General features: G+C 39.3%; 1 long non-coding RNA gene across 1 annotated transcript in view; it reads right to left on the bottom strand.

Annotated features, from left to right (window-relative positions):
- LOC141573855 (uncharacterized) overlaps positions 1 to 10523 on the bottom strand; it is a 33387-nt gene extending 22864 nt beyond the window's left edge. Inside the window, exons 1-2 of the long non-coding RNA XR_012500183.1 lie at positions 10429 to 10523; positions 5388 to 5487 (exon numbers count right to left, since the gene is read on the bottom strand). This is a non-coding gene — a long non-coding RNA (uncharacterized LOC141573855). The remainder of the gene's footprint in view (positions 1 to 5387; positions 5488 to 10428) is intronic.
- Positions 10524 to 24879: the final 14356 nt, after the last annotated feature.

Here is a 24879-nt window from a genome sequence, read left to right as displayed (position 1 = left end):
AGGGCGAAGACACAAAGGCCTCTCAATAAAACCATTAAGAGCACACAGTCTCTAGGAGAACACATCTTTGTTTTTAAAATCTTTTTATATCTGTTTTATTCCTATTAAATTTTTAATCTTTATTTTTAAACAGTTCTATATGTTTACAATTCTCATTTCATTTTTAATTCTCTTGGTTTTGATCTGTTATTTATTAGTCACAGGTTTCAAATACTGTATTTTGAATTTTCTCTTCTTTTTATTAAGATTCTTAAAAGATATCTCAACTCGATTCCTATTCTGCTTCAACTTGCTCTTCTATTATTGATTATACACTGTTTTCAAACCTTCTTTTCCTCCATTCTTTTAAAATTCTCTCTCTCTCTCTTTTAAGTTTTATTCCCACATAGGCTTTAGATAAATAAATAAACTCCTTTAAGGACCACAATAGATAACTGATACTCCTTAAGCCACAGGGCCAGAGAGATATGAGCAGAATGAAGAAGCATAGGAAGTCCTGCCAATTAAAATAGCAAGAGAAATCCCCTCAAAGAACGATCAATAAAATAGACATTGATGGCCTACTTGATCAAGATTTCAAAAAAGAAGTGATCAAATTACTGAAGGAACTAAAAGAGATAGTCTTTAGAGACATAAAATATATCAAAAACAAAATAGAAGCTATAAAGAAGAGCCAAGTAGAATTGGTAAATTCATTGGCTGAAATGAGATCTGACCTAAAGGCTGTACAAAGCAGGCTAGATAATGCAGCAGAATGAATAAGTGACCTAGAAGACAGGACAACAGAAAGCACCCAATCAGAACAGCTGAGAGAAAAACAAATATAAAACAATGAAAACAATATAAGGAACCTATGGGATAATATAAAGCATGCCAATCTATGCATAATAGGGGTTCCAGAAGGGGAAGAAAGAACAAAGGGGATGGAAAAGGGAATTAAAGAAATCATGACTGAAAACTTCCCAAACCTAAAGAAGGAATCAGACACCCAAGCACAGGAGGCTCAGAGGGTCCCAAACAGGAAGAGCCCAAAGAGAAACACGCCAAGATATATCATAAATCAAGATGGCCAGACTGAAGGATAAAGAAATGATCCTAAAGGCAGCAAGAGAAAAACAAAGAGTGAGTTACAAGAGAAGGCTCTCAGCTGATTTCTCTACAGAAACACTACAGGCCAGAAGGGAGTGGCAAGATATATTCAAAGTCCTGAATGAAAAAAAAAAGATGCAGCCTAGGATACTTGCTCCAGCAAGGCTATCCTTTAGAATAGAAGGAGAGAGAAAGAATTTCACAGAGAAGGAAATACTAAAAGAATTTAGCAACACTAAACCCATGCTAAAAGAAATATTGAAAGGTCTACTCTAAATAGGAAAGAAGCAGGATGCTACAGAAATGAGAATTCATGACTGTGAGAGTATTTTTCCTTTCTTCTTTTTTTTTTTAAATCTTGTTCTCAGTAGGATGGGTTTGAGATTACATTAATATCTGTTTAGTACACACAGTTACAGTAATTGGTTAACAGACTTACAAAAAAGTGTAATCACAAGCCAAAATCTTACAAGTGAGTCACAAAAACTAAATACAATACAAAGGAAAATTACCATACCACAAAAGGAAGAAGAAAGGAACCAATAAGAAATACCAAATCAACTGCAAAAATAAGTTCAAAATAGCAATAAACTCTCATCTATCATTAATTACTGTAAATGTTAATGGTCTAAATGCTCCAGTCAAAAGGCAGAGTAACAGACTGGATAATAAAACAAGAAACTTCAATACACTGCATACAAGAGACACACTTTAGGGAGAAGGACACATATTGATTGAGAGTGAATGGACGGAAAAGGATATTCCATGCAAATGGAAATGCCATAAAAGCAGGTGTAGCAGTATTGATTTCAGACAAAATAGACTTTAAAACAAGGGCCATAAAGAAAGATAAATAAAGACATTTTGTAATGATTAAAGATCAATACAAGATGAAGATATTACAATCATTAATATATATGCACCCAACATGAGCACCTAAGTACATTAAACAACTACTAACAGAGATAAAGTGGGAAATTGATGGGAATACAAACATTGTCAGAAATTTTAACACCACATTAACATCACTAGACAAATCTTCCAGACAGAAAATAAATAAGGCAACAGAGAAATTAAATGATACAAGAGAATAATTGGATTTAGTGGATATTTTCAGAGCATTACAATCCCCCATAACAGAATAAACAATCTCTTAAAATGTGTGTGGAACATTTTCTAGGATTGATCATGTACTTAGTCACAAAAGAAGCCTCAACAATTTTAAGAAGATAGAAATTATCTCAAGCATCTTTACTGACCACAATGCCATGGAAACTACAAATCAACTTCAGAGAAACAAAGGAGAAAGAAAGGAAAGCATTGAGATTAAACAACATGCTATTAGAAAACCAATGGGTCAATGATGTAATCAAAGTTGAAACTAAAGAATACCTTGAGACAAATGAAAATGAAAACACAACCACACAAAACATATGGGACACAGCAAAAGCAGTGCTAAGAGGAAAGTTTAGGGTAATGCAGTCTTTCCTCAAAAAAGAAGAACAATACCAAATAAACAATCTAACCCACCAGCTGAAAGAACTAGAAACAGAAGAGCAAAAACACACAAAATTCAACAGAAGGAAGGAAATAATAAAGATCATGGAGGAAATAAATAAAATAAAGATTAAAAAAATAGAGAAAATAATCAATCAAACCAAAAGCTAGTTTTTTGAAAGAATAAATAAAATCGACAATCCTCTGGCCAAACTCACATAGAAGAACAAAGAGAGAGCACAAATTTGCAAAATAAGAAAGGAAAATGGAGAAATTACAACAAATAACAGAAATACAGAATATCATATGAGAATATCATGACGAACTACATGGAAAAAAAATGGATAACCTTGTGGAGATGGACAAGTTTCTGGAAACATACAGTCCACTAAGACTGAATCAAGAAGAAACTATCCACTTGAACAAATGGATCACTAGGAATGAAATTGAATTAACAATAAAAAACCTCCCTACAAATAAAAGTCCAGGACTGGACAGCTTCACCGGGGAGTTCTACCACACATACAAAGAAGAACTCATACCAGTCCTTCTCAAACTCTTCCAGAAGATTGAAAAGAAGGAATATTCCCAAACTCATTCTATGAAGCCACTATTACCCTGATACCAAAACCAGGCAAAGACACCACCAAAAAAGAGAATTACAGACCAATATCACTGATGAACACAGATGAAAAAAGTCCTTACCAAAATACTAGTAAATAAAATCCAACAGCACATAAAAAAGATAATATATCATGCTCAAGTGGGGTTCATCTCAGGGACACAAGGGTGGTTCAACATATGAAAATCAATCAATGTAATACTTCACATCAACAAGAGAAAGGACAAAAACCACATGATCATCTCAATAGATGCAGAAAACTTTTGATAAAATTCAACACCCATTTATATAAAAATTCTCACCAAAGTGGGTATTGAGGGAACGTATCTCAACATCATAAAAGCTATATATGACAAACCTACAGCCAGCATAGCACTCAACGGTGAAAACCTCAAAAGATTCCCACTAAAATCTGGGACAAGTCAAGGATGACCACTATCACCACTCCTATTCAACATAGTCTTGGAAGTCCTGGCCACAGCAATCAGGAAAGTAACAGAAGTAAAAGGGGTCTAAATTGGAAAAGAAGAGGTAAAAGTGTCACTATATGCAGATGACACGACAATATATATAGAAAACCCTAAAAGGTCCACACAAAAACTACTAGAGCTGATCGAAGAATTTAGCAAAGTAGCAGGTTACAAGATTAATGTTCAAAAATCAGTTGCATTTCTTTACACAAATGATGAGTCAACAGAAAAAGAAAGTAAAGAAACAATCCCCTTTAAAATAGCACCCAAAGTAATAAAATATCTAGGAATAAATCTAACCACAGACGTGAGAGAATTATACACAGAAAACTATAAACCATTGGTGAAGGAAATTAAAGAAGACTTTAAAAAATGGAAAGGTATCCCATGCTCTTGGATTGCAAGAATCAATATTGTTAAAATGGTCACACTGCCCAAGGCAATCTACAGATTTAATGCAATCCCTACCAAATTATCCTGGACATATTCCATAGAACTAGAACAAATCACAATAAAATTTATATGGAACCATCAAAGACATAGAATTTCCAGGGCATTACTGAAGAAAAAAAGAAAGAGGCTGGAAAAATAACTGTCCCAGACTTGAGACAATACTACAGAGTTACAGTCGTCAAGACAGCATGGTATTAGTACAAAAACAGACATACAGCCAAATGGAACAGAATAGAGAGCCCAGAAATGAGCCCAAATACTTTTGGTCAACTAATATTCAACAAAGGAGGCAAGAATATACAATGGAATTAAGATAGTCTCTTCAGCAAGATAAACATAAGACAAGATACAATAAACCTCCTAGGAGAAAATACAGGCAAAATATCTGACATACATCTCAGAAATCTTCCCCTAGGGCAGTCTACCCAAGCAATAGAAATAAAAGCAAGAATAAACAAATGGGACCTAATGAAACTTACAAGCTTCTGCACAGCAAAGGACACCTTAAGTAAAACAAAAAGACAACCTACAGAATGGGAGAATATTTTTGCAAATGAAACTAACAAAGGCTTGATCTCCAGAATATATAAGCAGCTCATATGACTTACTAAGAAACAACCAAATAACCCAATCCAAACATGGGCAGAAGACCAAAACAAGCAATTCTCCAAGGAAGACATACAAATGATCAATGGGCACATGAAAAAATGCTCAATATCACTAATTATCAGAGAAATGCAAATCAAAAGTACAATGAGGTATCACCTCAAACCAGTCAGAATGGCCATCATTCAAAAATCCACAAATGACATATGCTAGAGAGGCTGTGGACAAAGGGAAACCTCCGACACTTCTGGTGGGAATGCAGTTTGGTGCAGCCACTGTGGAAACAGTATTGAGTTTCCTCAAAAGACTAGGAATAAAATTGCCATATGACACAGGAATCCCACTCCTGTGCATATATCCTGAAGGAACCCTACTTCAGGATGACAGCTGCACCCCAATATACATAGCAGCACTATTTACATTAGCCAAGACATGGAGATAGCCTAAATGTCCATCAACGGATGACTGGCTAAAGAAGTGGTATATTTATACAATGGAAAACTACTCGGCTATAAAAACTGACAATATAGGGCCATTTGCAGCAACGTGGATGCTCCTGGAGAATGTCATTCTAAGTTAAGTAAGCACCGTAACAAGGAATAAAGAGAAGTTACCTCTAAGTACAGTTATTTTGATTAAAATATACATACAGAAAGCAAGTCACCCTCACGACTGCTGCCAGGAGGAGCATCTGAATGTAATAGCCCAGCCCAAGCAAAGTAGATTCCGACCTTCTCTCCGTAGAATTTCCTGCAGAAAGACAGAAGGTAGTTTCAGAAGACACACATATTCAGTCTGTAGCTTCATCCTCATGTTAATTTCTTTTTTCTTTGTTTTTTGGTGGGGCATAATTAGGTTTATTTATTTGTTTTTTAAATGGAGGCATTGGGGATTGAACCCAGTACCTCATGCATGCTAGGCATTCACTCTACCACTGAGTTATACCCTCCTTCCATCATACTAATTTCTGATTCTAAATCAAGGGGGCTTTAAGTTTAAACCTCTGACTCAATTCACACTTAAAACATATGCGTTTTCACAGCAGCCCCCAAATTCTACCGTGAAATAAGAAGTATTTTACGTATCATAGAAACACAGATCACTGGTTCACCTGCTGAAGAGAGATAAATGAGAACAGAGCAAAGGAGGGGACGAGGCCGACTCCGGAGCAGATGCAGGGGATCATCACCACTCACTGGACAGTCTGGCACATTCAACAAATCCCACCAAAAATCATTCTTAACAGGCTTGACACAAGTGGACTTCAACTACTGGCTCAGTCATCTGCGTCTGCCTTATCTCGGGAACTTCCCTGGAGCAAATGCATCGTAAACCACAGATAATAAGGAAATGGCTGATAATGATAACAACTGGGACTGCAATGTCTCTCTGACAAAATATTTATAAAACTCATGTGGGAACGGAAGAGGGCAGGAGGGATGTGGCTGAGTAAGGAACTGCCCTGTATTCTTTGTATCTAGCACGTCGGCTGTTCCTAGGTTTCAAAAACCCTTCAATGTTACTCAGTTAATCTGGAGTAGACGGAACAGGCCAGGGAGGCAAGATTAGAAGAAAGGAGGCAGGGCACGAAGCGGTGCCAGGCTGGTCCTGAAAGGGAGACAGACACAGACAGGCAGACACAGAGGGCTTAGGGATGAGGCGGAACAATGAGGCGGCGGCTCAGGTGTGTTTGCTGCTGCTGATACTTCCCTCAGCTGGAGCACTGCTGACGCGGCAGTGCTGGGTAAAACCTGTGACTTTCCTCAGCTCTGAGTTCTCTCGGAAGCTTCCGGCTCAGTCTGGAGCTGAGATGAGCTCCGAGGGCTTAGCCTAGGGGGGACTCAGCTCTGAGAACAGCCTGGAGTCCTGAGAAACTTCACGCAGGAACCCCTAGGGCTGGACCAGCGCTCACAGGGCTGCTGTGAGACCAGCTCCATCGTCAGAGACCTGGGCGTGGACCATTCCATGGGGAAAATGGCTGAGCCCGATGCCAAATCAGATAGGAGGGACAAAGTGTGTTCATTCTCATGTGACTGGTCTTTGTGGCCTGGCTCACAGATGGCAGGCTCAGGATGGTGTCTGGCAGAGAAAACCCTGGCAATGGGTTTGAGATGTCTTGGACTCTTTCTTGTTAAGCTTTTTGTAATACATTCTTATCAACTATCCATCCTGAAAATGCCACATTCAAAACTGAAAGAATGTTAGAAGTTACTTGCTCCAACTGGCCAATGGTAAACACACCCTGCTACAGTTAGAGAGCTGGTCAGGCAGCCTCTGCCTGCATATTTACAATGACGGAGAGTTCATTACTTCCAAAGGTTACATGTCGGCAAGAATGTCAGAAAGAACTTTTGAACCTTAAACAGATGTCTGCCCCCTAGTCCTTCCTGAAAGGCTAGAAATAATGAGGATCCCTTCAAATGTAGTTTTGTCTGATTGTTATCTCTCTCTGTCAAAAACACCCCAATTCTTAACATCAATTTTTCAAAATTCAGCTTTGATTTCTTTTTATCAAACTTATACCATACATTCATTAAAGACTCAAACAGTTCTCGAACACCGATTGTAAAAAGGAGCAGTTCCCAACAACCGCCCCATTTCCTGGTCAGAAGCAACAATGTTCAGCTCCTACTGCTGACTCTTGGAATAAAAACTCCCTATCTCTGACTAATATCCTTGTAACACAGCCTACTGACTTTTTCAGCTTTATGTATCACCTATTTAACTTTCTATTTTGGAAAATGAATATTAAGCTCTCTTTCAAACCACATCTCCTCTACACACCCAAACCTTCATTCTTCCAACCTTTTGATACAAATACATTATAATTTTGATCAGCTCAGTATCCTTGCTTTACATTATTAGGACTCTGTACAGACTGTTCACAGCTGTAGCAAGTTGTCTGCTAGGCTTACTTTTTTATTCCCTACTTTGTTTTTCCTGGAGTTAATAATTGTCTTGGTGGTTCATAGCTTAGATTTCTCTGCGCTTAACAATTCAACCCCATACCTTCTCCTAATGAATAACTTTCTCAATACTTTCCAATTCATTGTCTACAAATTTCATCTCCTTGAATAAATCTCTTCAGATCTCCTTCAACCTGGATTAACGACATGCTAGTCTTGTCACAGAGCTCAAGGGGCCACTAGTGGGAAGCAACAAGGGAATACATGGACCAGGAGAAGGGAACAGATCAACATAATTTCCTTTACAAAACATACTTAAAATAGTGGGAAAATTGTTTTCTTTACAAACACAAACACACACACCAACCCCAAAAGCCCATAAAGAATGATTAAATAGCCATCAAACCCATTGCCCTGCCATCAAATTCTGTATAACATAAAACAAAAATAACAGAAGGAATATATCATATAAATATGAATCTCAAGGGGGATGGGGTACACTCAGTGGCAGAGTGTGTGCTCAGCAAGCATAAGGTCCTAGATTCAATCTTCAGTACCTCCATTAGAAAAAAACATTAGAAACAATAGAAAAATGTATCAACTTTAAATATTTACAAATATATAAACTTCCTCTTTTAAAACTGTTCTACAGGATAATCCGGGTTAATGAGAAAGTGCCTCTTCATGACTGTGATCCTGCTGATAATTGTGGGAGGAAATTAGAATATGACCACATGAAATAAAATCCCTTATGAAATAATGATCCCGGGTGACAATCATTATTGGCTGCTGTCATCACAAAAAAGAGAATCAACTGGACATTATGTACCTTATGACAGGAGTACAAAACTTCATATAACAAATATTCTTGCACAGAGTTGAACCTCAATCAGATCAAGCTTTTAGGGGAGGATCAAATCACTTAGCTAAAGCCAATACATAGGATGGAGAAATAAGTCTAACCACAGGGGAAAATGAAATCAACCAAACAGGAAATAGAGAAATCCCTCAGCAATTTCAAGGAAAATGAGAAACAGGAAAATTATAGATTAGAACCCACTTGAGAGATATGCTAGCTGCAATGTGTGAACTTAGTCTGGATCCTGATTTCAACCCCAAAACTGCTTAAAAGTGTATTTTTGTGACAATCAGGGAATTATTTTGTAACCCTAAAAAAAAATGAATATTCCAATTGTATTTGAAAGAGACCTTGTCATTTCACTAATGAAAGGTTAAGCTATGTAGGATTGCCTTCAAAATGATCACGAAGTGGAGGAGGGGAGGAGGTGGAGATGAAAGATGCAACAACAGTGACTCTGAGTTGATAATTCTGGAGCTGGGTGACTGATACAGACAGGCTGGCTGTGCTGTTCTCTCTACTTCTGTACGTGTTTGAATCTTTCCATAAAATGTGAAACAAACAAAAAGACTTCAATGATTTAAAACCCTCACTTGGAAGGTTAAGAGGTTTGCCCAAGTAGGTGGGCATCTGAATGGGGCACTGAGATTAGGAAGATCAGGCACCTGGCTCCAGGCCGACCTGGGGCTACCTTGACCCTTCTCTTCTCCTCACCATCCACAGCCAGCCCATAACTGCATCCTGTCAGCTCCACTCCCCAAACGCATTCTCCCTGGCTCCCACCATCTCTCATCTGGCCCACTCCAAGAGCCTCCTACCAGGCCTCCCTGCTTCCTGGGTCCCTGCAATTCATTCTCCACATTATCTTTGCAAAACATGAGAGAAAATTACCTTAGTGCTTAAACTATCATGACTGCTTCTCACTGCACTTAGAGTCTACACTACTTTCTGTGCTCCTGATGCCCTTCTAAACCTCGCGTCTCATCACTCTCACCAGCGCTGGCTCCAGTATCTCCTCAAACCTGCTGAGCACATTTGTGCCTCGGGGCAATGGACAAGCTGCCTCTATTCCTGGGGTGACTTATCCCAGATCCTCAAAGTCCAGCCTCCTTATCACCATCTCAGCTCACATGTAACCTACTCAAAGATCGCTTTCTTGACTCACTTCCCCCCAAGTCTCCCATCTCAATACTGTATTATTTCCTTCATTTCAATCTGAAATTGTTTCCTTATTAGCCCGATTATTTTTGTTTGCTCAGTTTTCCTTGGCCTCCCTCCTCCCAGCAGCCTTGCACAAACAGCATAAGCTCCCGGGGAGCAGCCGGCGCTGATGCTCTGAGAATACACATGCTGAGAGCGACATTACAGTCACGTGGTGTAGTGAAACGGTGTCGAACAGCAGATACAGCTAAGCAGTGAGAATACTTCTCTTATTTTATAATTTAAGTGAAACCTAACATTTACTCCTGTTTAATGAAGAATTTGGTAGGTCTTTGTTCCCAGTTCCTGGACGGCAACCCCTAAAGCCTTGAAATTTCCCAAGATAGGAGTCTCTTTACTATTCATGGTGGACCCTTGGATGGCTTGTGTTCATGAGATGACTCAGGATGGGGACTGGCCAGCCAGAGACACCAACCATGTGATTAGAGGAGTGGGGCTTTGAGCTTTGTGACAAGTGACTGACCATCAGGAGAGACCATCAAATGTTAGGGCTTTGACTTACAGTTAGTGTTTGGGGTAGCCATGTCAGTAGTGACCCAATAAATCATGTCTTTGTAATAAAGCCTCCAGTAAACCTTGGGGCAACAAAGCTCAGAGCTCCTGTGAGCTTCCTGGTTGGTAACACTCTTGGAGGACTGTCACACTCAGAAGCCATGAGGGCAACCCTGAGCCCTTCCCACTGGAGTGCTCTCCACAACAGCTCACCTGATGAGATCTAAGGGCTGCTTCTTGTCTATGCTTCGAGGAGGAGCACATTCCCTGTACAGAAGGCCCTGTTCGCTGGAGCAGCTGAGGTCCTCTGATGGAGGCTGAAGTTGCACTGGGAAGCAGAAGCAAACAGGTGAGCGTCACTGTCACCACGTGTTCACATGTTCTGCTAATAAAATGCGGTGCTAACACTTTGTGGTCATTTGTAAATAAGGGGCCCTCCTTTGCCAGAAGGGATGGAGGTACCATATAATTTTTCATAATTCTCACCGAGGATTAATACTAACCCCTTGAGGGTCATTTGCATACGTGGCTGGAAAGGAACACTTGGATGTTACAGTCCTGGGACCACCGTGGGTACCTGGTGAGGGCCTTGCAGATGCTTAATGTCCTACAACCGGGCCAGTCTTCCACAGCAAAAAAAACTAGGCCACCCAAGTGCCCAAACTGCTTCAGTGGAGGCAGCAGCCCCCTCCTTGGACACCCAGAGGAACCTGGAGTCTGGCTGTTTAGGGGCAGGGTCAATTCTAAAACCCAGGCTTTTTTGTCCCCACAATTCAGTAGATATTCGGTGACAGCACATGGAATATAAACAATAAAGAAACTTGACATGATGTTATATATTTAGCTTACTCAAGAAACAAAATTTAAATCCAGTCATTCTCCTTCCCACCTGACCTACTTTCCTTTCTCCTGTACTAGAACTAGATTATTACCCACCCAGCCTTAGCATGGGTCCTGACTCCACTTACCTCCCTCCCAAACACCACATGAGATGATTCCTCAGCCTGGATGTGGAACCAGCAATTACAACAGGCTTTAGTGGAAAAGAAATGGTTGTGTGCAGATGCCAACTAAACACTGTAGAATCCTGGTGTCCCACATTAGTAATCATGACAGCTGTTTGCAAGTGTCCCCAAAGTTCATTTCAGAGTCTCACTGCTAATTTTGCTGGGATATAAATATAAAACATGTGGACTGCTGGGCTGGACTGCTATGCTGAGTCTCTGATCGAGGAAGCTCAGTGTCTGCTCCCTGCAACCAGCTCCCTGTTCTGTTCATGCATGTGCATCAAGCAGCTGTTTAGTGTCCATTTTAATATCTTAGACAGTGCATTTCAGTATGGTCTTCATCCACAAATACGTGTACCACACAGTAGTAATGATCAATCTCAGTCTTTGCTTTCTTTTGTCTTAGAGAGTCAGATAAACGGATAGCAAGGTAACAAAGTCATAGAGCGCTATAATATAGTATTTCCTTTATTTCAATGACAGGATTTATTTAAAGAGCTTAGATATAACATCTTTGCATTTATGGCATCATTTAGCGTCTGAAGCTCTTACATTTTACAAACTTCATTTCATGCGAGATGTTGTCAGTTAGAGAAGTGCTTCTGAATTTGAAGGGTTGCTGTCATCTCAGATGGAGTCCCTAAAAAATGTCAAAACTCTGCAGTATTGTCATCATGACAAGAACTCAGACAGATGAAATTTGGAAAGCCCTGTGATTTACTAGTGCACAGACAGAAAATGGTATTTTAGAGGGAAAAAGCCTGAATTACAGAAAATGATAAATGAAATGGTCTAACATGCATTTCCCTTACAAAGAACTAATACTTCTTTGGTTGATAATAACATCTGTCAGTAATTATGAAAAGAGCTGGCAGATGCATAGTACTTACTATTAGCCAGGGCTGTTCTAAAATTCAAGCAGATTCAATAATCCCCATAGCATCTCTACGAGGTGGGTACTATTATTATCCCCATTTTATTGATGAGGAACTTGATAAACACAGAGGCTAAATGACTTTTACAAGGTAGAAAGCGAGAAACCAGCACAAGTGTTCCAGCCTGAGTCTACGCTCTTGGCCACTTCTACCTTTTTTTTTTTTTTTTTGGTGGCAGGGAGATAATAAGGTAATTCTGGTGGGGGGTGGGGAGGTAATTAGGGTTATTTGTCTACTTTAGAGGAGGTGTTGGGGGCTGAACCCAGGACTTTATGCGTGCTAAGCATGCGCCCCATCACTTGAGCTGTACCCTCACCTCTCGAGTCTATGCTCTTAGCTGCTAATCCACACTGCCCCACATGGTAACTCTGGGGGAACTACAGTTCATTCATTCACTCACTTGTTAAACTCAGCCTTCCTGGTGCCTGGGATTCAGCAGTGAACAAGACAACATGGTTCCTGCCCTAAATTGGCTTGTCGACTCCTGACATATTATCTTCATTTTACCCAGGAAGAAACAAGGTCAAGAAGACTCACCTTTTCCTGTTAACACCGGAGGGTACATGAAGTGCTTTATTTCATTTCTGCCATTTGACTTACACCATGGGAAGGGAAAGCTGCCTTGCAGATCCCGAAGCTCACAAGCCTGTTAATCCTGAATTTTTTTTTTAAAACTGTCCCTTACTTGATACTTGATCTGAGAAAGGATGAAGTAAACCTAAATAGATTCTAAGAGAGCATGTGGTTTATACAGGGTAAATAACCAGCCACTGTTTACTATCCTAACAGGAATCTGTAGGCATATTTCTTTTCTTTCACTTTTTTCCTTTTTATGGGCAGCTTTTAAAAACCAAACCAAACCAACAAAACCAAATCACTTATAATTCAACAGCAGGTTCTCAATCACCCCCAAGACAGCAGCTAAACTCGGTTTAGACTTACAGTGCGGCTCCTGGTGTTTGGATTGATGAATGTATCTCTATCCTGAATATAAAAGTCGTTCACGCAGCTCTTCTCAAATAGGGCAATGAAAAACTCTTGTTCCGGTTGTTGACACTTTCATCCACTTGGAGGACTTTCATAAAACAGCTGAAGGTATCAAAGGCTGAGGACAGGGTTTTCAGATGATTGGGATTCAGAGGCAATTTTATGTACAGTATCTCAGCTTATGTACAGAGCACCTCCCACAGGGTGTGTACTTTTGCAAATACAAGCTTGTCATCCAAAACCTATATTGGGAGAATGGAAACACAAACCAGGAAACTATTTTCACATTTTTAGTACACAGATTTTTCTTACATTGCTGGTAGTTAAAGCACTTGTGCAAACACACACAGATATGACACTGGTAAAAGTGAAGATATAATAAAAATAGATTTGCAAACCATCATACATTTTTGCCTTAAAGTTAATTTCTTTTTTGAAATTACTGAAAAGTTATTTAAAATCCTTACAATTCATTCATAAAATAACCAATGTTTTAGATGAAGAAAAGTAAACTTGTTAACTTTTAGTCCAAATTAGTAACTAAAAATAGAAACACGAAAAAATTCTTTGCAGGGGCATTGTAATGACAAATTTTTAAATTTCTTAAACCCAGGACTATTTACATATCTGTTCAATATAATGTTAAACAGCCATTAAAAGGGATTTAAAAGAATTATATTTATTGATATGGAATATATAATAAAAGGAAAAAGAAAAAAATGTGAAATAATAATTTTCATTTTTGGAAGGGAAAAATATCTACATTTGAACAAAAAAATGTTTAGAAGGATTTTAAGGTTCTTTATGTATAACTAAGGTACAGATGATTTTTAATTCCACTGTTTTTAATTCCATTGGATTTTAATTCCAATGTTCTTTCATTTTCAATTTTGGGGGAAATTTTTATAATAAAAAAACTTTAAAATTGTTCTTGCATAAATACATTAATAGATATATTTATGACTACATTCTCTGGCTATTAAAAAAGATCTCCTAGCTTTGGATCTGAAACATACATTCCATAATGCAGATTCTGACTGACTCGCCTCCCAGTCCAGAGCGAAGGCACGGCTAGGGTGATATGTATCAAATATCATTCCAGGGAACATGCAGGCTCCCAGCCAACGGCTGCAAAGGGACTGACACTGATCTGCTTGCTCCCAGCTGCAGACCATCACAAATGAGTTTAGATTCATAGGCTGAAGTTTTCTCTGTCAAAAGAAATCAGAAAATGTTAGGCTTTTACTTTCACCAAGGGAACAAGAAGTTGTTTGATTTTCTTTTATAAAAAAAAAAAACAACAAACCAATTTGAACCTGAAGAAAAGACATTTGCTCAAAATACCACAGTAGCAATGAAGGTGCTCTGGCTGGCAGGGACTTGTTGGATTCCTGTGAGTGCTGGACTCCTCACATGGAATTCCCTTGGCACTCCAGAAGGCCTGTGGTTGTCCCCATGGGTTTGTGGCCATATGTGGTGCACAAAAGTCTCTGGCTTTGCCACAATTTCAAAGCCTTTTTTGGCTTATGAAAGGCTTTTCACTCAAATGGAGTTTTCTTGAGTCCACTCACTGATGTCATTCACCAGAGTTATAGTCCAGATCTGACATTCTAGACTCTTAAAATCTTGCAGACATTCAAATGGTTCAGGTTTGGATGTGTATTCACCTCTGCAGGCCTGGGCCAAATTCGATAAAGCCACCCGGACAATTTCAGCAAAATGCAAAGACATTTTTCTTTCTGCAAGACTGAAATGTCTGTGAAGCTATAAAAACTTCTGCATCTACAAAAATAGGGAACCAACTCATCAATAACATATCTATCCATAATGCATGGACATTTGAAAAAATACTGTATTTACTCCTATTAAATTCTATCTGGCTTTTGCCAAATTGTGTCCTAAACTGTAAGGAAAGTATATAAATGTAGGAATTTTTGACCTTTTAAGAGAAAAAGGAACCCTCCTACTTGGTAGGTGGGAATGTTAATGTTGCAGCCACTATGGAGGACAGTATAGAGTTTCCTTAAAAAACTGAAAATATACTTCCGTGTGATCCATCAATCCCATTCATGGGTATATGTCTGGAGAAAAATATAATTCAAAAAGAAACATGCACCCCAGTGTTCACAGCAGCACTATTTACAATAGCTAACACACTGAAACAACCCAAATGTTCACTGGCAGATGACTGGATAAAGAAGATGTGGTATATTTTACATATATATATATATATATATATATATATATATATATATATATATATATGTATATTTACTTATATACACACATATACACACACATATATACACATGAACACACACACACAATGGAATACTGCTCAGCCATTAAAAAATTAAATAATGTCTTTTGCAATAACATGGATGGACCTACAGGGTATTATGCTAAGTTAAATTTGTCAGAGAAAGAAAAACAAATATTCTATTTATTAACTTATATGTATATCTAAAAAATAAAACAAATTAATTACTATAATAAAACAGAAATAGACTCACAGGTACACAGAACAGACTGGTGGTTACCAATGGGGAGAAGGAGGAGAGGGAGGCAGGAAGGGGGTAAGGGATTGAGAGGTAAAAAGTACTATGTATAAAATGGACAGGTTACAGGGCTGTATCATACAGCACAGGGAAATATAGCCATTATTTTATGGTGACATTAAATGGAATATAATATATAAAGATGTTGAGCCTCTGTGTTGTACACCTGAAAATAATATGATGGAAATCAACTACTCAATTATAAAATATTTAATCAAAGTTTTTTTCATATTATTTGCAATAAGTTAGAAGCCAGCACTGTCAATAGAAACATAGTGCAAGTCACAATTTTCCAGTAATCCCATTTAGAAAATAAAAAGGAACAAGTGAAATAATTCCAGTAATAATTATATTTATCCCAAAATATCCAATAAACTATCATTTCAAAAGTGTGATTAACACTTTGAAAACTTTTAATAAATATTGTAGATTATTATTGTTGTAAGAAGTCTTGAAAATCTATTATGTATTTTCCACTTATAGAACATCTCATTTCACTATAGCCACATGTGGCTGGTGGCTACCATACTAGACAGAGCAGATTACACCATTCACACTTCTGATAAATTACCTGCTCTTATTTATTTAAAAAACTTCCAGAAAAGGCTTTAGATATTCCCTATATCTAACAAAGCAACCTTGACGGGTGAGGAATATCTTCATTATAAAGTGAAAAATAAGGTAAGAGAGCCATGGTTACATGTAAGATAATGTAACAATTCCTTCTTAATTCATTCAGGACTTTACAATCTTTCTTCATATTCCAAGGATTCACTGTCACTGTGCAATGTTTTTCACTATAATCATCTTTGGAATTGAGAGGCTTCTGATGACCCTGCTTTGTGCATCTGTACATAAAAGAAAATAACAAAACAGAGAAAAAGACCTTATTAAAGATAATTTAGGGGGGTATAGCTCAAGTGAAAGATCATATTCTTAGCATGCACAAGGGCCTGGGTTCAATCCCCAGAACTTCTTATAAAAATAAAATAAATAAAAACCTAATTACCACCCCCTGCAAAAAATTAATTAATTACTTTAATTAAAATAAAAAAAGATAATTTAGTGAAGCCTTATCAGGCTACAAGAGCTACAATGAATGCCCCTCCCCCATTAATTTAGAAGAAGTTTCACAATATTTCCCAACATAAAGGCTAAAATATAATTCAGAACACTTACTGATGGTCAGCATCATTTTAACAAAAATGTAGATAATTACCTCCCTGGTGTCAAAGCTCTGTCAGAGATGGGCACAGAAAATTTAGTAAAAATTATTTTGCAACTACCTTTGAAAGAAATGCTGAGAAATGATCTTTTCTGTTGGAAATTAGCCTGCTTTTATATTCTGCAGTAGGCATACGTGTTTACAAACCAGGCAGGAACTGGATCATATTTTACACATACTTTAGAAACTGATTTGAATTTTGCTCTCTACCTGCAAGGCTATTTCTTAGGTAATAACATAAGCTGGCCACTACACTAAATTTTGTTTCCCTGTTTGCTTAATCCTCACAACTCTGTAAGCTGCTATTATTACACCTATATAACAGATATAGAGCTTGAGACAGAAAATAATTTGGGTAACTTGGTAAATGGTGGAGCTGGGTAAGACTGCAGCCAGTCTGACACTGAAGTCCATTCTTCTCACCGATGTCTGATACTGCTGCCTACATTCAGCAATGACCGCTGATTTCATATTTAAGTGTGTCATTTCTAAAAGTGCAAAGCTATATTAGTACTGCTGTGTAAATTATTCTTTTGAGATGTGATTGCCAAAAAACAAAAACAAATAAAATCAGGGTGCCAATGAGGGGAGGGCAAACTGCATATGGACGGACACAAGGGGACTTTTTGAGGACACAGTTGCACAACTCTAGAAATAGCTAAAATGGCTGACTTGTACAATTATAATATGTTAATTGTATGGCCTGTAAATTACACCTTAATACAGCTATTAAATTAAGAAACTGAGATACCAAATTAAGACTAAAACACATATATATATATCACACATAGTACAACAGGCAAATATCATTATTTACTGCACCATTTTCCTTCATGCAGCTTCCTTTCATCACCTGTTCCTGAAAGGATGATTCATTTTTAAAATAGCCTTTTAATTTATTCAGCAAATAATTTTTGACGGCCTACTATGTACCCAGGACTACTCTAGGCACTTAGAATAGATCAATAAACAAAACAAAAGTCCTGTCCTCACGGAGCTTGGTTGGAGTCTAGCTGGGGTGGGGGGTGGAGATGACAATTCACACAACAGAGCAGCAGATGAGGTGGCATGTTAGGAAAGAGGAACCATGGAAAGAAGTAAAAAGGGCAAAGTAAAGAGAGTTGAGGGTATAGGATGAGGGTGATGTTGTATTAAATACGAGAGCAGGGCAAACTGTGAACTGAGGTTAGAACTAAGACTAGGAGGTGAGAAGTCCCAGGTGGACGGAATAACAATCACCAAGGCCAGCGTGACCTCGCATGTTCCAGAATGGGGGCACGGCTGGAGCTGCGGAGAAGGGTCAGTGCAGATCCTGTATGGCCTTGGAGGACATTGTAAGGACTGTGGCTTTTACCCGGAGTGAAATGGGGAGGCACTGCAGAAGGACGACACAATCTAACTTAGGTTTTCAAGGCTCACTTGACTGCCGGGTGAGAATAGTGCAAACGGTCAGAGATGAAAGGTGGGAAGCTACTGAGAAGGGCTATGCAGGAGGAGAAGACAGTGGCTCAGGGCAGGGAAGCAGCAGTGGAAGCAGGAGCCATGGTGAGAAGTGGCTGGGCTCTGGATATGTTTTAAAGGCAGTGTCAAACCAGATCTATTGACAGAATTCATGTGGTATGTCAGTGAAAGTCAGAATAACTCCAAGATTTTTGACCCAAGCAGCTGGAAGGATTAAGTTTCCACTAACTGAATGGGGGAAGCTGCATAAAGAACCAGTTTGGGGGGTAGGAGGACCAAGAGCTCAGTTTTTACACATGTTGGTTTTAAGATATCAGAGTTCCAAGTGAAGATGCCAAATCAGCAGAATATTATAAGAGTCCAGAGTTGGAGAGAAAAAGTCTAACGGGAGACAGAACTGTGGGAATCATGGGTCACACAGGTGGTACAGGAAAACATGAAACCCAGGTACTCAAACATTAAGATACCCTGGCATTAACCACAGAAGTTATCCTTGAGGGCCTGCCTACTAGGTGAGGATATCAGTCCTATTTCCCGACTTCTCGAGATTTAAAAAGGAACTTACAAATGAATTCGTGCAAGACACTGCCTCCAGTGTGTGGGATCAGAGCTGGAGTCGGAGAATGGGATGGTGCACGCTACTCCCTACGGCAGATTGTGTGTGTGTGTGTGTGTGTGTGTGTGTGTGTGTGTACGCATGTTTGTGTGAGCAGGGGGATGAGTTACACCTGTCTTAAGAAAAAGAGCTAGAAATTCTAGAAGCCGAAAGATGAAAGAACATCCAGATCTGGTAGAGGGAACAGGTGAAACACTGTGTACTGTAAGACATATCCCCATAATGCCATTTCCCACCATTCTTTTATCAGGAACACAGTTGGAAAGGGGGTAATTATGTAGATAAGTGTGATGTACACCAACTTTCTGACTATGTAACACTAAATATTTACATATGTAGCAAGTTAATGATATTTATATCTGCTTCAAGTTTAATAACAATTTCACAACAGAGGGAAAATAAAATATTGAGGACTGGTAGAAGTATCCTAGAAGGCCTTTCAATGCTCAGAATGGAAGCAAAAGCGGCTTCACCCCACAAAGAATGTCATTAAGAGTCAAGAATGTTTATATTTGCTTAAGAAATTGAGAGTTACAACTTCCTGCTTTAAAGAGTTAACTTTAAGACAGATACCATACTATAAGCAACATCTATACTGGTGTTTTCTTAAAGCTATTTTTAGTTCCTGCTTGTTCTGATGTACTCCAGAAACTCTGCAAAGAAAACCTTCTATTCAAAGGCTTAAAGGAATAAAAAAAGAAATAACACCGCATTCTTTTAAGTGTTCTCTGTACTGAAAGTCATTTGCAAATGCAGCACCCTGCCACATATCTACATTTTTGACAATAAAGACTTTTGTGCAATTTTTCAATTGCTATGTGACTTTGCGTCAGTCTCTCACTCAGAAGCAGAATGGAGTACCAGAAAATGGCACATCATGTCTAAAACAACAGATGTGGAATATGAACTTACACCAGGAAACAGCTAAGTGGGAGGGTAAGGTTTACCTTTTAAGTTACCGTAAGTGCAGTTACACCTTCTCCCTGCTTCCCCTGTGAAGTGAAGAACTAGTCTTTTCCAGAAAAGCTCTCATTCTGAGTACTGTCTTCTTTAAAATATTTGGAGATTCTTTTTTAAGGTTCTTTCACTCTTAAGTCTTTCCCCAACTCTACATCCCATAACAAGTGTTAAAATTATCCAATAGCCTATTGTTACAGAACATACTCTACAAAAGCTGAGGTTTCCCAGGGCTTGGATCCCACAAATCTGCTACCAGATTATCCTAAAGCCTTCCTTCCATAACTGGCTCTTCTGCCAATTCCCAGCTGCGGGCAAATTCGGCTTCTCAGCCCATTTAACTTTCTAACTCTGCCTACGAACACTCTACTGCCAGTAAGGGAACTCTAAGGGAGCCAACAAAGCCCCTAGTGAGGGTTGCCTCCTTCAAACAATCAAGAGGCCATCACCAAGCAAATATTTAAACCTACTGCAAAACTTCTGAAGACATCTTACAAACAATATAGTTTATATAGATTCATACTATTTGCTCTGAAATAGTGATTTCCAATGGAGGGAACAAAGGACCACATGACCCAAGCAATTATTTAAAACTGCACATAACTATCCCTCTTCACGTGAGGATTCAGGTAAGCCTGTCTTATAGGTCTAGGTGTAACAGAATGGCAGCACCTCTAGCAGTAGGGTGAAAAGCAGCGAGGTAGACTTTTAGTGAAAGGGAGTGATGTAATAGGACCCACCGCCCACTTACCTCCCACCACAGGACAATCATCTCAGATCGAGAACAAACACTTTGGGAAACAGAGGTTGTTTATGTTTTTATGGTTTTCTGGTGGAAATAATGCCCTGAGTCACGTGAAGTTGTGGCTGCAAAATTGAACAGGAGACCAGACATTTTCACATTCAGGACACAAATAATCAGCCCCCGAGTGGTCACCATATCTGCTCTCCCCTTTGCCTGTTCACCCCAAAACTGCAGGACTCTCCTGCTTGCAGTGACACCCACCATTTCTCACAAATTCCTGCCAAGTTCACGTCAGCAGCTGGTGGTGTCAAAGTCAACATTTGTACTGCTCTGAAGTCTCTCCATTACTTTATATCCTTCTATTTTCTCTGTTGTCTTCCTAGCTACACTTGCATTCAGAAGCTGGTTAACGCACTAACATTGACTCTGTAATCAGTCCAGAATATAGGAAGAGAGATTCAACTGTAACCAGTCCCAGAATAATTGTCATGCCACTCTAGTGTCCCAATAAAATACTCTGGCATCCCTCATCTCACCCAAAGAACCACCGCATTACTTAGAGGTTGTAAAAGTAGAGGGTTTCTCTACTGGGAAACATTGGCTTGTGGTAGAGTCTTGATTTCAGTTTTTGCAACTAGTTACAGGCAAAAAGACATGGTCTGCAAATTTTCTTCAAGAGTTTGGAATTTAAACTTTTATTAGATACAGAGCCAGCGGACTAACCGTAATCTATGAACATATGGTCATATTATAAAATAATGTCCATGTCTGCCTTACAGCCATGTAAGAACTTGAATTACACCTGCATCCTGTAGGCCTTTAGAATTGGATGTGAAGCATCCTGTGTTAAAAACCTCCTATCCAGTCACAGAACACCTTAAAGACAACATCACATTAATGCCACTGAATACATTAGTATAGAACTTGTATGGTTAAGTTACATCTCCAATTTCCCAGAGCTGGAAAGCAGATGCCTAGAAAGGCTGGAAAAGCCCAACTACCAAAACAGCTCAAAAGTTGAAGCAGACTCCTGCACCTCCCAGGGCAGAAGGCGGAGGGTGGAGGGGGCATTGCCAACCACACTGTCCTCCCCCAGGACGTGGCATGTGGGGAAGCAGGCAGGAGAGGGTGGCTGGGACTCAGAGGTGGAGAGGTGATGAAAGCAGGAGTGGAACTGCTCTGGTTCTAGAACAACAGAGCTGTAAAAAGCTCGGCTTCAGTTCAACCCGCTTCCTCTCCCACTTCCCCTCCCACCTACGTGACAAACAGAGCACAATCAGGCACTTTCTGCCCATGACGGTGACTACTAGCAGGAAAGGGACCAGGATAAAAGCATGTCCTACAAAAGATCAGTCTGATTTTAAAGACTGTGTTATAATCAATGAACAGCAGTGTCAGAGTGGGACACTTGTTAGGCGCTCAAATAGGGAGGAAGAGGCTGAGGATCCATTTCCAGCACTTCCATGTCTTTCATCACTCCTATTTCTGACCTTTCCTTTGCCACGTTTTGTAGCACTGCCATCACTGGCAGGTAAAGGGGCAGCAATGAGACTTGGCCGTTTGGCTGATGGGGCTACATTTCCCAGCACTGGAATGAAAAGGCACTGGAAGAGGAGCAGCTGGAAGATGTGAACCGCGGTCCTGGCCTGTGCCAAACACTAACCAGGTGACCCTGGGTTAGGCTGTTAGTCTCTCTGGGCTTCCGGCTGTTTACTTATAAAAGAAGGTTTTGTCATTGCACAAATATATCCAATATGAAATGTAACGTGAAATTCAAACATAATGACAACTCACCTGCTTGCCTCAGGGAACTGTACAAGCACTGAACACTATGTGAATGTAAACACAGAGTTAAGAAAACTGTTGAGGTAAAGCGCTAAACAACATGGAGATAAAGTTTTACGGATTTTCTTGGCTTTCTTTTTTAATTGCAACACTGAATTAATAGTTATTAGCTATACTCCACACCACCACCCCTGCGAATAAATAAAGTAGGTTAGCACTGCCTGGATGCCTGCTATTGCCCGATGCTAAGCATGGTGAGGGTATAAAGGAGGCTGAACAAGGGAGTCTTCTCCAGTTACCAGCTAAGTGAGGAGACACATTGGAAACCAACTGGCAATGGTACCAAGTCAGTACTCAAAGCCTAGATTACAGGCTACCGATCATGAACAGTGCAGAAATACAAAGAGGAGCTAGAAGTATTTGGAGTAAATAGGGAAGACTCAATGAAGGGGATGGGGCTCCAACTAGTTCTCAGGGCAATTCTAAGCTGTTTTAACTGAGGACTGGATAGGAAAAAGCTGGTGACTCCTGGTTTTTAATAAGGCACAGGTTACCCTAGGAGGCTAAGTCACATAATGATTGGAACACATAAGGTAAGGCCAAAGTGATGAAGGTTCGAGCCTACCTGTCTGAGATCTGGTTGTGGTAAGTCTTTGACTTGACTCTAGATGTTGGAGGGTCAAAACTGAAGGTTGACTGAAAGGGGGGGAGAGAATATCCAAGAATTCAGCAGAAGGAAAAATTCTTGTATCAGGGATGAACGCTCTTCATCAGAGTATCAGCAATCAGAATAGACATTTGAAACCAAAAACATACAGTTCCAGAAGCCAAGAATATGTGGAGGGTGGTGAGAGAAATATAAATCAAAGACCATTCCAAGCCTTTGGGTATTCAAGACTAGAAGAATGATTATGCCACTGAATAAATGGATATGCTGCAAGAAAAATGATTATGAAATCAGCTTTAGACATGTTGAATCTGACATATGAGCTAAGAGTAGGTGTTCTCTAAGAAGCTCAAAATTCAAAACTGAAGCACAGATCTAGAGTACAGGCTTAAGATGCAGATGGACAAGACATGATAAATCTCCTAAAAGAAAACATACGCAAAACATTATCTGACATAAATCTTAGCAACGTTCTCCTAGGGCAATCTACCCAGGCAATGGAAATAAGAGAAAAAAAACAAAAGGGACGTAATTAAACTCATAAATTTCTTCACAGCATAGGCAACCATAAGTAAAACAAAAGGAAACAACAACCTACGAATGGGAGAAAATATTTGCAAATGATACGACTAACAAAAAAGCCTTAATTTTCAGAATATATAAACAGCTCATACAACTTAAAAACAAAAAAACAAACAACTCAATCCAAACATAGGCAGAAGACCTAAACAAGCATTTCTCCAATGAAGACACAAATGGCCAATAGGCACATGAAAAAATGCTCGATATCACTAACAAACAGAGAGATTCATATCAAAACTACAATGAGGTATCAGCTCACACCAGTCAGAATGGCCATCGCTCAGAAGTTCATGAATGATAAATGCTAGAGAGGCTGTAGAGGGAAGGGTACCCTCTTACACTGCTGGTGGGAATCCAGTTTGGTGTAGTCATTATGGAAAGCATGGAAATCCCTCAAAAAACTAAAAGTATACTTACCCTATGACCCAGAAATCCCACATCTGGGTATATAACTGGAAAGAACTCCAATGTGAAAAGATACCTTCACCCCAGTATTCATAGCATCACTGTATACAATAGCCGAGACATGGAGGCAAGCTAAATGTAGCAACAGATGACTGGATAAAGAAGTTGTGGCATATTTATAGAGTGGAATATTACTCTACCATGAATAGGACAAAATAAAACCATTTGCAGCAACATGGGTGGAGCTAGAGATCGTCATTCTAAGTGAAAGCAGCCAGAAACAGAAAAATACCAAATGATATCACTCATATGTGCAATCTAAAAAAAGAGAGAAAAAGACACTGTGAACTCATCTACAAAACAGAAACAGACTTGCAGACTTAGTAAACAATCTTAAGGTTACCAGGGAAAGGGGATGGCAAGGGATATATTTGGGAGTTTGAGATTTACAAATGTTAGCCACTATATATAAAAATAGATTTTAAATAAAGTTTCTTCTGTATAGCAGAGAAACCTATGTTCATTATCCAGCAATAACCTATAATGAAAAAGCCTATACAGCCACCAACTGAGGAAGCAAGAGAAGAAAGGAGAGTTAGTTATGTTGGGCTAGAGCCCACTTCCAAAATCATTGTCAGCCACTGAGGCTGCCCCGAGGGCACTGAGCACTCCTCCCAGGGACAGACTGACATGACATGCGTCCTGTGAACCTGGGGCAGCAGAGGCCGTCCACA

The sequence above is a fragment of the Camelus bactrianus genome, chromosome 18, assembly GCF_048773025.1.
Source record: "Camelus bactrianus isolate YW-2024 breed Bactrian camel chromosome 18, ASM4877302v1, whole genome shotgun sequence".
In the NCBI taxonomy this organism is placed as follows: Eukaryota; Metazoa; Chordata; class Mammalia; order Artiodactyla; family Camelidae; genus Camelus; species Camelus bactrianus.
This window is presented reverse-complemented; position numbering and strand designations above follow the sequence as displayed.